Below are 6,494 nucleotides of genomic sequence, written 5' to 3' on the forward strand. Positions count from 1 at the left end.
TATTAAAAACACAATAAAACATCAAGCATTAATAGCTTCCCTAAACAGGGCTGTCTTCAGGTGTCTTCTAAAAGTCAGATACAGTGGTACCTTGGGTTACAAAAGCTTTGGGTTACAAACTCTGCTAACCCGGAAGTAGTACCTCGAGTTATGAACTTTGTCCCAGGATGAGAACAGAAATCGTGTGCCGGCAGTGTGCCGGTGGTGGGAGGCCCCATTAGCGAAAGCGCGCCTCAGGTTAAGAACAGTTTCGGGTTAAGAACAGACCTCCGGAACGAATTAAGTTCATAACCCAAGGTACCACTGTAGTTGTTTATTTCCTTGACATCTGATGGGAGGGCATTCCACAGAGCGAGCACCACTACCAAGAAGGCCCTCTGCCTGGTTCCCTGGAACCTCACTTCTTGCAGTGAGGGAACTGCCAGAAGGCCCTCAGAGCTGGACTTTTGGATTTTTAAAATGAAAAGCAGCCTGGAAATGTAATGAATGAATGAATGTCAGAGTTGTGCAACTGGGATCTCTTGCAACCCCAGCAGCGAAGATGAAAGGAAAGCAAGATAACTCACAGCATGCAGAACAGAGCAGTCCTCCCCCACCTGGTGCCTTTCACTCACACAAGCACATGCCAGCTGACATCTATGAAAAAACTGAAAATATTATGGTAGATCTATTACTTGTATACATTGCTTTTGGGCATATATATTTTCTCAGCTGAAACACAGCCAGCTCAGTATTGCCTGTTGAAAGGATCTCAGACAGAAGGACCCAGGAATTTGTTGTTGTTGTTTAGTTGTTTAGTCGTGTCCGGATCTTCGTGACCCCATGGACCAGAGCACGCCAGGCACTCCTGTCTTCCACTGCCTCCTGCAGTTTGGTCAGACTCATGCTGGTAGCTTCGAGAACACTGTCCAACCATCTCATCCTCTGTCGTCCCCTTCTCCTTGTGCCCTCCATCTTTCCCAACATCAGGGTCTTTTCCAGGGAGTCTGCTCTTCTCATGAGGTGGCCAAAGTATTGGAGCCTCAGCTTCAGGATCTGTCTTTCCAGTGAGCACTCAGGGCTGATTTCCTTAAGAATTGGTAGGTTTGATCTTCTTGCAGTCTCAAGAGTCTCTTCCAACACCTTCATGGATCACTGCCTTGTCATGGCAAAGGGGCTTGAATAACTCAGAGAAGCTATGAGCTAAGCCGTGCAGGACCACCCAAGATGGAAAGGTCATAGTGGAGAGTTTTGACCAAACATGATCCACCTGGAGCAGGAACCGGAAAGCCACTTCAGTATCCCTGCCAAGAAAACTCCATGGACAAAGACAACAGGCCCAGGAATACCATGTTGTAAATTTAAAAAGACATTTTTTTTTGGGGGGGGGGACGACATTTATCTAAAAATGTAAACTGGCTTGCTTAAGCCCTGCAGTTCTCTTCATTGCTGTCACTGGTCGTCTTCAGAATACCTCTCCAGCTTCAGACATACCTGGAAGGGGGGGAAAAACCCAGGACAATTAGTGGGATAACTACCATCTGGCAGCATCACCCAGACACCTCATTTGGCTTCTTCCTGGTGACTTCATCTGCTAACTTCATCCATTCATGAATATTCACCAGTTTCCTTTCACACACACCCCCTGTTTTGTCTTTCACATATCGCATCAGCAAACACCAGGCACCTCAAAGCCTCCCATGCCCTCACACATACAACATTAAAAAAAACTTCCCTATACAGGGCTGCCTTCAGATGTCTTCTAAAGGTTGTATTGTTACTTATCTCCATGTCTCGGGGGTCCATACGCTCCAACATTTCCCCAGTGAAAATGGGGAGAGCCTAAGGAAAAGTTGGCAAGATACTATTGCCTCGCCCTTTTGCTTTGTCCTGAGCACTGGTACAACTGACCAGCTTCGTGTCAGACATCAGCAATCTGAAAGACCCATGCACACATCCTGCATGAAAAGAATGGTTATCAGACATAACATCACACGTCCCTCCAACCTTCCCACCATTCCCTATGTTAACATCACAACATAGTAAGAAGAAGAAGAAGCCATTTATAATGTCGCTTTCGTTCTTCTGGATGGTTTCACTCTGTTTACAGCCTGAAACAGAACAGCCACGCTGCATCAGCTGGGCTTCTCGACCTGGAATGAAAAACATGTTAGACATCACAACGTTCATAGCTGTCAACCGTCCCTTATTTGGCGGGAAAGTCCCTTATCCCAGTGCTGTGTCCCACTGCTGTCCCTTACTGATGATGTCCCTTAAATTTCCCGGGTTTCAAAGGAAGCAGCTCCTCTCCCTCCCTCCCTGCCGGCCAGGGAGGGAGGCTCCAACTGTGTTGCTTGGCTGCGTTGCTCACCCAATAAAGAGTCTAAGAACGACTGGGGGGGTGGAGCTTGCATGCCTTGTGCCGATCAAATTGGCCGCGTTGCCTGGGGACTCGCCTTTGCTCAGCGCTTCCCAGCGGAGAGGTGACGGTGGTTTTCCTTGCTGCATCCCCTTTGCCGGGTTGCTGCACTGTGGGAACCACCGCTTGAGGCTTCGTTTGGCTGCTGGCTGGGCTTTCTGCCTTTGGCTCGGAGGGGCTCAGAAGTTGATCATACCTGTGCTCTGAAAATCCCTTATTTTGGCTGCTGGTCCCTTATTTTCAAATCTGTAAGTTGACAGCTATGCACAACGTTACAGCTTTTCAGTTCCACAGTCCTGGTGCTATGCACTTCCAAGGAAGAAAGGCTGGTGAGGGACACGGCGTGAGGAGCAACCTGAGGAGAAGATAGAGTGGCCTCTGTCTCACAGGCTAAAGTTTCCTACCACTGCCATAAAACAAATGATAACTCTACCTTGTTCCGGTCGCTGAGAGTTTTGGGAGATGCCTTTTCCCCTCGCAGAGCTACACTTTCCAGATTTCCCCGGGAAGAGGGATCGGTTGAAAAACCAATCAGGGAACTGTAGCTCTGTGAGGGGAACAGGGGTCTCCTAACAACTCTCAGCGCCCTTAATAAACTAGAGTTCCCAGGAAGCCGTGACTATTTAAAGTGGACTCTCCTTCCTTGGAGGTTTTTAAGCAGAGGTTGGATGGCCATCTGTCATGGATGCTTTAGCTGAGATTCCTGCATTGCAGGGGATTGGACTAGATGATCCTTAGGGTCCCTTCCAACTCTACAGTTCTATGATTCTAGGAAATTTGGTTGTATTTACAGGGATCCTGTCAGCTGCAGGAGGGTGAAAACACCCAGAGAAAATGCACCAAGTGCCATCTAGTGGGGATACAAAGGCATACAAGGGTGAAGGAAAGAAACGGAAAAGTTGGTGCTTTCATTTTGCAGGGGTAGCCTTCTCAACATTGTGGACTATGTTCTGCAGTGTTCCTGGCACTGGGCAATGGGGACACATTAAGTATTCTGCTGGTTTACCACCGGTCTTGCTGCCCAGCAGTCTCCCTGGCTCAGCTGACAGAGCTGGTCTCAGAGGAGATATGGATGACTCCCAGACTGCTGCTTTTGGGGGACTTCAACATCTATGCCAAAGTGACTGGCTTTGGGGTAGCTCAGGACTTCATGGCTACCATGACAACCATGGGGCTGTCTCAACACATCATCGACCACACTCTAGACCTTGCTTTCTCTCTCTCTTTTTTTGTATAATTTTAGTAAGTTTTTCTATTTTACATTTTAGAATATTCATTTAAACAACCTTCAGTCAATGACTTCCCTTCTTCTCTTTCCATGGATCAGTTTACATACCATAAATCCCTGCATATTTTACATAAGTATTCCGTTATTACATCCATCAAAACTTATCTACACTGGTTTTTTGGTTTTTTGTGCACCGTTGCTGGAGGTACTGCAATCCCAGGTCGATGCATGGAGTGGATGGAGCAAGCCCCTATTCCATCTCCCAGCTCTAAAAATCCATTTAATATATAGTCCTCAAACAGAGGACATATCAGATATTAAACTGATAAGAACAGATACTACACTTGATCTTAGCCAAAACTTATCTACACTGTTTAATTGATCTTAATGCTGCCAGCGTTTTTAAATGTACACATGTCCACCCATATATTCAATAAACATTTTCCAATCTTCTTTAAACGTATGTTCTTCATGTTCTCTTATTATATCTGCAAGCTGCATATATTCCATCAATTTAAGTTGCCATTCTTCTTTGGTTGGGACCTCGCTTGTTTTCCATTTTTGGGCTAACAAAACACGGGCTGCAGTAGTGGCATACATAAAGGTAAAGGTAAAGGTACCCCTGCCCGTACGGGCCAGTCTTGCCAGACTCTAGGGTTGTGCGCTCATCTCACTCTATAGGCCGGGAGCCAGCGCTGTCCGGAGACACTTCCGGGTCACGTGGCCAGCGTGACAAAGCCGCATCTGGCGAGCCAGCGCAGCACACGGAACGCCGTTTACCTTCCCGCTGGTAAGCGGTCCCTATTTATCTACTTGCACCCGGGGGTGCTTTCGAACTGCTAGGTTGGCAGGCACTGGGACTGAACGACGGGAGCGCACCCCGCTGCGGGGATTCGAACCGCCGACCTTTCGATCGGCAAGCATACATAAATAACCTTTTTTGACACTTGGGAATTTCCATCTGAATTATACCCAACAAAATGGACTCTGTTTTTTTTTTTAAAGTACTTTTAAACATTTTTTTTTCAATTCATTATAAATTATTTCCCAATACATCCTGGACCTTGCATTCTCAGCTGAGCAGAAAGAGGATGATCTGAAATTGACACCAGTCTCTTGTCATGGTCAGATCACTTCCTGTTGAGCCAGTTATTAAACAATGGACTGTGTGTTGGACCCACTGTTCAAGAAATGCTGGGTAGACAACCAAATGTATATAGCATGTTCCTGGGTCAAGGGCAAATACCTGAAGAGGGAACTTCCTCTTGGAGTGTATGGGAGGAGGAACCAAATGTGGTTTCCGTAGGCTGAGGACCACACCTTCCTATGCCCAATTCTGGGTGTCACGAGTCAAGAAGGATATTGACAAATTGGACTGTGTTCAGAGGAGGGCAACCAAGATGAACAAGGGTCTGGAAGCAACATTTGAAAACGTTTGTAGGTTTGAGTTGAAATATTTTGTAATGTTAATATTGGGAGCTGGTTTACATTTAATGAGGTGAATTTTATTAAGAAAGAAAGAAGGTAACTAAGTGGTCATAGAAATGCTAAGATGAAAGGGATTATTTATGAAAGCCAGAGAGTGGGATGGGGGGAAGTCGAAGCTCAGTTTGAGCATTGTTTTTTGGTTATGAGATTATGGAATGGAATGTGATTATGGTAAAATGTAAACTCAATAAAAATTATTATTAAAAAAAAAGAACAAGGGTCTGGAAGCCAGGCCTTATGAGGAGCTGCATATGTTTAGCCTGGAAAAGAGGAGACTGAGAGGAGATATGATAGCCATCTTCAAATATCTCAAGGGCTGTCACATGGAAGAGGGAGCAGGCTTGTTATCTCCTGCTCTGGACAGTAGGACTCAAACTCATGGCTTCAAGTTACAAGGAAGGAGATTCCGACTAAACATCAGGAAGAACTTTCTGACAGGAAGAACTGTTCGACAGTAGAATGGTCTCCCTCAGGAGGTGGTGAACTCTCCTTCCTTGGAGGTTTTTAAGCAGAGGTTGGGTGGCCATCTGTCATGGATGCTTTAGCTGAGATTCCTGCATCGCAGGGGGTTGGACTAGATGGCCCTCGGGGTCCCTTCCCTTTATGATTCTATCCTTCTATGAGTAAGCAGGGATCCCTGGCTACTGGACTTAAATAAAGCCTGGAACCTGTTTCAAAGACAGGCTGCCCTGCTGAGCAATGACACAGATAATGAGCCAGATGGATCAATCTTCTGACTCAGTATAAGGAATTTCCTGCGTTCCTGCGCAATGGGGCCTCAGATCCTGCTCTCAACTTTATGCTGCTATAGAAACCTAGCAAACTGCCTTATGCCAAGGGCACTGCATGAACTCCTGCCTCCTAAATACAGCACATCGGGCCATTTCCAAACATTTTGCTCAGCATTGCCCTGCCATGCTGCAGCGTGAGCACATTTGAAACCGAAAGCATGGGAAAAGAGTGAACAGCAGTGAAAGATAATACCTCGTGGTGCAAATAAAAGGTCAGCCCTGACAGCACTTGGCTTATTTATTTAAAAAAAGAACAAGACCCCGAGGTTATGTCATGGTTCGAGTAGAAGAAAGACTGATGTTGCCTTTCATGGGGTTCTCACAGACATCTGCAGCTCTTTAAAGAGATGATTATAAGGACGATGCCCTTTAACTCTCCGTAGGACTTTCCCCAAATTTAGCAAAGGGTAACATCTGTACTTTCCAGAGCTGGCTGGTTTCAGTTTTGGTTCTCGGAAGGGAGGCCATACAGTGGTACCTCGGGTTAAGAACTTAATTTGTTCTGGAGGTCCATTCTTAACCTGAAACTGTTCTTTTTAGTATATGTGCTGCCGAAGCGAGCACTTTAACCTGAAACTGTTCTTAACCT

The 6,494-nt window shown here is 46.0% G+C and overlaps 1 non-coding gene across 1 annotated transcript; it reads right to left on the bottom strand.

Annotated features, from left to right (window-relative positions):
• Positions 1-3,809: 3,809 nt before the first annotated feature.
• On the bottom strand, positions 3,810-3,991 carry LOC114585721 (U2 spliceosomal RNA). The gene has a single exon (XR_003703964.2). It is a non-coding gene; the product is annotated as a U2 spliceosomal RNA (small nuclear RNA).
• Positions 3,992-6,494: the final 2,503 nt, after the last annotated feature.

Source organism: Podarcis muralis, chromosome 1 (assembly GCF_964188315.1).
Source record: "Podarcis muralis chromosome 1, rPodMur119.hap1.1, whole genome shotgun sequence".
NCBI lineage: Eukaryota > Metazoa > Chordata > Lepidosauria > Squamata > Lacertidae > Podarcis > Podarcis muralis.